Genomic DNA, 9,872 nt, shown 5'->3' on the forward strand with positions numbered 1-9,872 from the left:
CTTCTTTAGAATATTTGTCCTTGTTGCCCCATTGTTTCTTATTTACATTTTTCTTCCTTCATATTCTACTTCTTACTAAGAATAATTCATATTATTATTATTATACATTATTATACACATATTTTCACTTTTGACCTTTCCATATTTATTCTCCTCTATTATTTCTAGTCTCCAACCAGTCATACCACTTGTTCCATGGGGGGGGGTGTTATTTCAAAGGGCAGGTTCTGAACAGAGAAGGCATATTTTCTGGATCCTATTAGATGATGATGCTTAATAAAAGGTATTCAGAACATGGTTGCCTTGCCAGATCTCTTGAGATGAGTAGAAAAAAAAATGGACATAAGAGGTCCCACAAATAACCCAGCCTTTACGTTTCTAAAATTTCACAGTCTGCCAGGGATTTCTGGTGGTTCACAAAATAAGAGTAATTAAAAGTCTATCATGTGATGGGCATAAAAAGCAGGTAGGACTTTAATCATACTATTGCAGCTGCTATGTTGAGGTTTTTTTACCCTATTCTGCAGACCTCTCTGTGTTTGGCAAAGGTAGAACAAGATGATATTCGATTTCAATGCCATGATTTACAAGCATAGAATCCATCATATTTTGAAGAGTTAATAGTGTCCAGAGATTAAGGCAGCAAGTAAGGAAATCATGGATTCAGATCTAAAACTAGGAAGTCTGAATTTATGATTTTACCAGGCTGGAGTTTGGGAATCTGAGGCCCATTGCATATTACTGAGGTATAATTTCTAGCCCCATCTCTTTTGATTACAATGACTAGGCCAGCCAAAATGTAGCACCAGAGGACTGCCAATTCTCCACTTCAGCCTTAGGCGTTCTTTCTAACTATGCCGGAAAGAAGAGATGAGCTGCTGTGCCAGGAAGCCTATAAAAATTGTGCCTTATCCTCAAAAGTTAATTTGGAAAGGCAGCCAAGTAATTACTAAGGAAGCTAATGCTGTGTATATAAGATTGACAGAAGTAAACAAATAAATAAATATGGATTAAAACTGGGTGCTATAGAAAAAAAATCACATATACTGTGTGGCATCAAGGTGCTAAGAAGCACAGAGAGCAGGCTTCTTGCTCTGTTGGTTTAAAGAACAGGCAGAAAGCCATAAGACTGTCAGAACCAGTAGCTAAAGCAAAGCCAGGTCTGGCTGATGTAATTTATGTTAACGTCTGAACCCCTTCATTTTGGTACCTTATTTGGACATGGCTGCCTATAAAATCCAAGCAGTTCTTACAAACAAATGGGAAGGGCTGACAGCTACTTTGCAACGTATGACGCATGTTGCTTGGATTTTTAACCTTGCCTTCAAATTTCGAGATGGAATTTCCTATAAATCTGATAGAGTTGCTCCTTTTGATTGCAGAAATAATGGAGCAGAACATATTCAGCAGTGATCATTCACGTATTAAGTTTCTCTACAAAATCCCAGGGTGGAGGGATCCGCCTGCCACGGGAACAGCCAAGAAGAGCAAGGAGTGAAAGGTTTGCAAATGTATTGGTATAACAATTGAAGGGACAGAAATTACATGTCTGGTCTGTGCCAAATTCCACATCTGTGTGGGGTAATCTCTCCCATCTTGCATTCTTTTTAAAATTTAAGAAGCAAGCGAAAACAGGATCCAAACAGCCAGAAATTCACCCTAAGAATTTATTCAGATGGAAATAAAAGATGAAGAAGAACGGAATAAGATTTCAAAATAATTAGTGCAGAGACATTCAGGAAAAAAAAAAAACAAATTTGGGATATAACATCTACTGCAAAAATGAATTTGCAAAATATATTTATTTATTTATTTATTTATTTATTTATGAGACTTATATACCGCTTTAAGTGCAAGCACTCTCTAAGCGGTGTACACCAGTAAGCAATGTATATATATATTTACATTGCCCCCAACAATCTGGGTCCTCATTTTACCTACCTCGGAAGGATGGAAGGCTGAGTCAACCTTGAGCCGGTGAGATTTGAACCGCTGGCCTGCTGAACAGTGTCAGCTAAAGTGGCCTGCAGTACTGCACTCTAACTGCTGCGCCACCTCGGCTATAGAAGTAGTATAGAACATAAACACAGAATGTCATCAAAGGGAGGTCATATAGTCCTACCCCCTGCTTTAGCCGGAGACACAGGGGTAGGCAACCTTGGCTCTTTTATGACTCGTGGACTTCAACTCCCAGAATTCCTGAGCCAGCATGGCTGGCTCAGGAATTCTGGGTGTTGAAGTCCACGAGTCATAAAAGAACCAAGGTTGCCTACCCCTGCATACCATTTCAGACAAATGGCTGTCTAATCTCTTCTTGAAAGCCTCCAATGATGGAGCACCCACAACTTCTGGTGGCAAGCCGTTCCATTGGTTGATTGTTCTCACTATCAGGAAATTTCTCCTTAGTTGCTTCTGTCATTGGCTAGGATTCATACAGCCACCTAAACTTTAGCTTCCCCAGAAGTCCACAGTTTAACCCAATGCTAATATAAACTGGGAACAGTCTCCAATTTAAAGAATGTGCTTTTCTCGCTTCCAGCTTATTAAAAAGAATCTTGTAATGTTATGGAATTGGACTGTGCTGTGATCAGTAGAGGCAAATTCCTTTCCAAAATAGTTTACCCCAAAGAATGTGCGGGTATCTTTTTTGTTCTACCACAAACCCCACACTGACTCCCAGCTAGAAGCATGAAATTAGATTAGATAACAAGAGGGCCAAATTACATTTAGGCTTGGTTCACTTATCATAGTTTGCCAAAATAAGCCTTCTTTGCTTCGCAATGTGTGATCCAGGGATTAATTTATGTGCTTGTTTAAAAAAAGGTAACCAGTCAGTCACTGAGGGCCGTTTACCACTTGCAGCTTACCACAGCTGAACATTATCCTGGCCACCAATAATGTCTGGGCAGACAGGGTGTTTGCTGGCTGATTCAAGGATGGGTGGGTTCCGCACAAGGAATGGCTCTGAATCAAATCTCAGAAGCAATTCTGTCAGCACTCACTGCATCAGAAGTCATCCTCTTGAAAATACCCTCAATATCCTCAGAATGTACTTGATACCTCAGAAGTCCTGGCCAGTCCTCATTATGTCACTAGCCCCTTCTGAAGAGGCAGGCAGCAAATTTGGCCACCAGCCCCAAATGGTGTTTGCCATCAAGAAGCTTGCTTTTTCAGCTGCTCTTTTTCTTGGAGAAGTGGCACAAAATTGACACTGTTTAGAAAATCCTCAAATCTAGCTTACTGTCAGCATTACTAAGTCTGCTTGGATCTAAATTTAGCTCCTAGTTACTTAAGTGGATCAACTGAACCCTTTTGATGTTCTCACAACACACCTACACACCCTCTGGCTTAGTCAAATGTGTTGTGGGAACGGGGCTTTTGATGTTATTTGTTTTACATTAAAATGATTTGACCTGCAGAAATTGTGATTTTAGGAAATGATTGCAAACAGAGAACTGTTCGAACAGCTTTGAATTATATATTGTATGTGACTGCCTCTGCAAGCTAAAAAAGTCATTTTGGTTTAGTTTTTATTTTACTTATTTTAACTCATTTATCAATTTTTTAAACCATCTATCTCCCTCACAGGGGGACTCTGACATAAACAGAGGGATTCTAGTCAATCTTCTAATTATATTATTCCTTCTAATATTTTTGGAAAACCTTCATTTACCCTAGGAAGGTATGCAAACCGTAAGAGATTTTTTTTTTTAAAAAAAACCCACAAATTACACTGTCCTTCTTTATTTTCATATGCTAAGCTGAGAAAAATTACCCATTCACAAGTTTGAGTTGTTTTAATTTAATTTCTCACCTGTAAAACTCATAAAATAAAGCACACGATAATACCACAAAACTGTTAAAGTTAAACCTTTTTAAAAAATGCATGCATTATACAGAAGCCATTTTTTGCATTATGGTTGAGGAGATATGGATCCCATGAAGAAAAGCAAGCTTGTTCAAGAAATTCAGATATCAGGTTAAGTAGGGCTACCTGATCATAGAGGTCTTGACAACAACTAAATGGTGGCAGAGAACATTGTCTATATCTCAGTTTCTCTCTTATTATCTAGGTTTCTGCAACTCAGATATAGTGACCCTTGTGCTAAATACAGCTTGTCCCGAGAATCAGGGAAGAGCAAGACGGACTTTGAATCTGATGGGCAATGAATCTGAACAAGAGTCTGTTCATGAGTGGACTTTGTTAAAGAAAGAGATCCAATGCAGACAAGTACTGGATTTTAAGAGGATGCTATTAGTTGCTTATCCTTTCCTATTCCAAATTTACCCTTCTGTAATGCTGCTATGCTGTGCTTGGTTACACATCCAAGAGTAATTGTTTTTGAACTATCAAAATTGAGTTGTAACAACCTTCAAGGTAGGTCTACATTTTGTAAATGAACTTATCTCCATGACAACACTCATTAAAAATTCCATATCTGCCAAGCAAGCTCACAAGGCTAAGGATCTGCTTTGATATCCCCCTGAAAGCATGAATGTTAGGAGCAGAAATTTTTTTGGATTCACGCAACTTACTCATTCCACTGTGCTGCTGCCCTTCTTCCCAAATTTTAAACCTAAGGAGCTGAATGACCATTTTGGATTTGTAACTATATGGTATGTAGTTAGATCATCACATCTAGAAAAGCACGGGCCTTTCTAAAATAAACTCACCTGTTATTGTGATACACATTAGGATCTTCACAGGATCTACAAAGCTAGCAGCAGCATGCTATCAAATTGGTTGCATGAATCCATGCAGCAGAACAGATTTACAGTCTCAATTCTATAAGTTGAGAAATAATCATACCTTTCTTTTTTAAACCCATCATTATCAGCTCAGGAAAACTTGTTTCTGGAATAGATTCTGATGGCACCATTGGGAGACTTAATTTCCCTCCCCCTGATTTGTTTTCCCTCCCTGCTATTTCCTTCCATTCTTGCCTTACATATCAGATCATCCTTACTGAGGGCTTCATTTCTATAATAATGGTTGACTGTAGGATCTATATATGACTTCTACAAAGGAAAGAATATGCTAAGAGAAGTTAAGATTGTGGCCATGAACACAAAATTGTCCATTTGTATGGGCATTGATGTGAAGAGCTTGTAAAAAGAGGTGTGACTTCAATGGAATAATAGTGGCCAGTGGCCACCATTTTGACTTTTCTGACCCTCCCCCTGCAAATGCCACTGCACATTTGCTGTGAACCCACTAAAGCAGGGGTCTCCAACCTTAACAACTTTAAGACCTGTGGACTTAAATTCCCAGAATTCCTTAGCCAGCCACGTTGGTCAGGAATTCTGGGAGTTGAAGTCCATTAGTCTTAAAGTTGCCCCTTTCAAATTATTTTAGGGACACTCCTTCACTAAAGTAATTACTGAAAAATAAATGTAAACCCCCTCTTCAAATTGTGTTCAGTCTGGTGATTTCATGGATTTTCTTGAAAATGTTATAGCCATTGTCTTCTTCAAGGATGGCTTTTAAAACTTTATCCTGATCTACAGTCTTGGAATTTCCCAGGGTCTTTCATCCTAGTGCTAAGCAAATCTAATCCTGATTTAGCTTTTAGGGGCTGCCTAAAAGGAATATATAAATAAACTTACTTTGACTGTAACTATACCACTCAGTGGGCCTTGCAGGAAGAGCAATAGGATCTAGATAGCTTCTAAAGTTAATATGCTGTATATAGCTATACTGTAAGAGCAAGAGTCTGTGAGTTCAATTTCCTAGGATTTGAATCCCATAGAATCAACTCAGGCTACCAACATCTGAGGATTCCTTGTAAGGATGAAATGAGTCACATACTGCCTCCTAGTGGTTAATATTACTAAAAGGACCATACAAGATACACCAGTATTTTCCAACCTTAGCAACTTTTAAGATATGTGGACTTTGACTCCCAGAATTCCTCAGCCAGTCATGATGGCTAGGGAATTCTGGAACTTGAAATCTACATTTCTTAAAGTGCCAAGGTTGGGAAGCATTGTGTAAAAATGGTTCCCCCATTCCCCATTATGCCAAACCTTGTACACAGGGGCATGATGTAACATCTGCATACTCTATCTCCCTAAGAGCTTAAAGAAGGTAGACTGAATATACCATTCTGATAGATATTGCAAATAGTCATGTGGTTCTTCTTAAGTACAAGAAAAAGAAAAACATGAAAGGCTAGAATAAGAAACAGAAAAATGTGCATAGAATTAAAATCCCAGGATATCAATGCTATGTAAATCTTGAGAGGTTATTTTGGGATAGACTGCCTGCCAGGGAAAATTTTTCCATAGGGTTCTTGATCTCCACTCCACCCCTTGCTGAAATAATGAGCTATCTATTCTCAACATAGCTCTATTTTTGGTTGCCTTCCAGCCACTATATTGTTACAGCTGCTGGGTGACCCCTCTTTATTAAGCTGATTGCTTGATAATAGTCAGGAGTGATTGGATGATGTTACTTCAAGAGGAATTAAAGACCTGAGGTATTTCTCTGACTACTACAGTGAATTTTATACTACAGAAAACAATTCACATTTTGAGAATTTAGAGAAGTTAGAATTTGTATTTGGGATGGACTATAACTGAGGCATGCTCAAACTAGATGCCTCAGCATTTGAGGCTATTTATTTTAGATTAAAAATGATTATGGTAAGTGATAATAGGAGGTAAGGATATGTACAAATATAATGTAAAAATATGAATAGTTTTGCCTTTTTTTCCCCTCGTGATATTGGAACTTGGAATGTCCATTGCACTTAATTGTAACACATACTTAAAATTATTTGCAGGCATCAGATGACAGCCACTGCTTTAATGGCTTCAAAACTGAGATGCTGGGAAGTGATCAAAAGGGATCTTGACTAATAACAAGTACATTCCAGGCTTGAGAGTTGTGTGACTTTGACCATTTGCGGTTTATTCAATAAACCTTAGTTAAACAAGTACAAGGTACATAGCCAACCACCAGTTTTTATTTGAAAGCAAGGAACTAGGAAAGGACCATAGCACAGGGACAGAGCACATTTTATTTATAATCTAACTGGCTAAAAACATCAGGTTCTTTCCTGCTAGCATTTATGTTAATTAGAATCAGCTGGATAAAAGTATGATGGATCTTAGATAATTTCTCATGTATCTGCAGTGATATGTATCAGGAGAAAAATGTAGGTAAGTACTAGAACCCTACCAGAACTACAAAATTTGGCAACTCAAATCACTATCCTATATACTGTATGTCCATTCAAAACTTAAATGGAGTCCCCTTCTGGACAAATGCAAAATAACAGAACAATTGTTGAGAATCAGTGTAAAACTTCCAAAATGATCCAGTTGCAGAGAAGCCTTCAGTTCCCTGTATAGTTCCTCAGTCTACCAATGATTGGCTTAAGAATATGCAAATGCTATAAGTTGCCTATAAATTTGGGGGAAACTAAAATTAAGTATGCAAAATGCTTACCTTAGATCACCTTCAGCTGTTCCAGGTGCCAAATACTTTCCTCCATTAGATCAAGGTTCATATAAAGTTACATATTTCTTTCACCCAGAAATCTTCCTCCATTTTGGCCAACAGAGCATTTCTTCCTCAGCATTTTTAGAAGTTCATTTTAGCATTTTTTAAAAATTTGTTACAAAACTGCCAAATAGGTTACTGTCCAAGGAAGACCTAAGTGCGGTGGGATCCATTGTGAGTTTAAGGAGTTTAATCTTGAGTAGGTCATCTTCCTGGTTGGGGACAGATTCAAGCTATTCAATGGGGAAGAATCTGACATATTTTGGTGAATTAGAGCATGATGTTAAATTAGTAAATACAAGTTTTCCTTGGGAGGTATCTCAAATTTGCAGACGACACCAAGTTGGCAGAAATAGCCAACACTCCAGAAGATAGGCTTAAGATACAGAAGGATCTTGACAGACTTGAACATTGGGTGCTAACAAAATAAAATTCAATGGTGAAAAAAGTAAGGTTCTACATTTAGGCAAGAAAAACCAAATGCACAGATATAGTATAGGTCAGGGGTATCAAACTCACAACATCACGTGATGTGTCATGACATATTGCAACTTTTTTTCCATTGCCGGCAATGGGGTGGGGGCGGTTTCGGCATGATGCATCTGGCCCGCAGGCAGTCAATTTATACCCCTGGTATAGGTGGTACCTTGCTCAATAACTGGGAGAGGGATCTTGGAGTTCTAGTGGACAATCATTTAAATATTATGAGTCAGCAGTGTGCTACAGCTGCCAACACATTGCTAGGCTGCATTACAAGGGATAGAATTAAGATCATGTGAAGTGTTAATACCACTTTATAATGATTTGGTAAGGCCACATTTGAAATACTGCACCGAGTTTTGGTCACCACGATGTAAAAAAGATGTTGAGACTCTAGAACAGGGGTGTCAAACTGCCAGCCTGTGGACTGGACATGTCACCAGGAAACCGCGCCCACATTGCCGGCAATGGGGAAAAAGCTCTGAGACGTCACGTGACGTCGTGAGTTTGACATGTCTGCTCTAGAACGAGTACAGAGAAGAGCAACAAAGATGATCAGGGGACTGGAGGCTAAAACATATAAAGAACGATTGCTGGAATTGGGTATGTCTAGTCCAGGGGTGTGAAACTGCCAGCCCGCAGGCCGGAGCCGCGCCCACCCCGTTGCCGGCAATGGCAAAAAAGCTCCGATACGTTGCGCGATATCACGTGACATCACAAGTTTGACGTGTCTGGTCTAGTCTAATGAAGAGAAGGATGAGGGGGGACATGATAGCAGTGTTCCAATATCTCAGGGGTTGCCACAAAGAGGGAGTCAAGCTATTCTCCAAAACATCTGAAGGCAGGACAAGAAGCAATGGATAGAAACTAATCAAAGAAGCAACCTACAACTAAGGAAAAATTTTCTGACAGTTAGAACAATTAATCAGTGGAACAACCTGCCTCCAGAAGCTGTGAATGCTCCAACACTGGAAGTTTTTAAGAAGAGACTGGATAGCCATTTGTCTGAAATGGTATAGGGTTTCCTGCCTGAGCAGGGGGTTGGACTAGAAGACCTCCAAGGTCCTTTTCAACTCTGTTGTTGTTGTTGTAAAAACCTGTTAATAGAATATGTCTGTTAGAAGCTTTCATTGGACAGCTGTAAATGTTCTACCAACATTACCACTTAGATAAATCCATGGAATTTACTGCAATGATGCACAAGTAAAATTAAAATGGGATGAAGTTGTGGGAAGGATGAAGTGATACAGGGGGAATCTATAAGTTGAATCACAGTACTTGAATATCTTTTTTTTGGAAAAAAACACAAAAACTAAATATGTACAAAACAGAATATGCTTCTGTGTCCTCAGTATATTTCCACTGGGATGCACATTAGATTAAGTTTGTTTAATCATGATTTACTGACTCATAGTTGGCCATGTTCATAGCTTATATCCTGTGGACCAGAAGGGCAAGGCAGCTGACTACAATTCTTCAAATTATGTTGCCAATAAGCAACAAATCACACATCAGATGCTACTTTTCTGTTCCTAAAATCAGTCTCCCCTTACATGTGTATGGGAGAGCATATCAGTTGTAATACTTCATACTCCTTTAAGTTATGGTCATACCGGAATTAGATCATTGATTATTATACTGTTTATGTTGTGTGCGATTTTAATTATTTCTACCAATTTTTACTTTTTATTTTAAACATGGGAATCAAATGAGTTGTAAAGGGACGAGGATCATCAACTCTCTGTCCTTGTTACACTTTAAGGATTAAGTCTTTAATATAAAACCTTTGTATGTGCCTTCTGCTAACCTGTATTATCTTCAAGTGTTAAACCATGGTCTGCACATATCAATGGCTGGGCTCAAAAAACATGCCAAGCCAAAAGAA

The sequence above is a fragment of the Crotalus tigris genome, unplaced genomic scaffold (genome assembly GCF_016545835.1).
Source record: "Crotalus tigris isolate CLP2741 ecotype Arizona unplaced genomic scaffold, ASM1654583v1 scf7180000019620.78953, whole genome shotgun sequence".
In the NCBI taxonomy this organism is placed as follows: domain Eukaryota; kingdom Metazoa; phylum Chordata; class Lepidosauria; order Squamata; family Viperidae; genus Crotalus; species Crotalus tigris.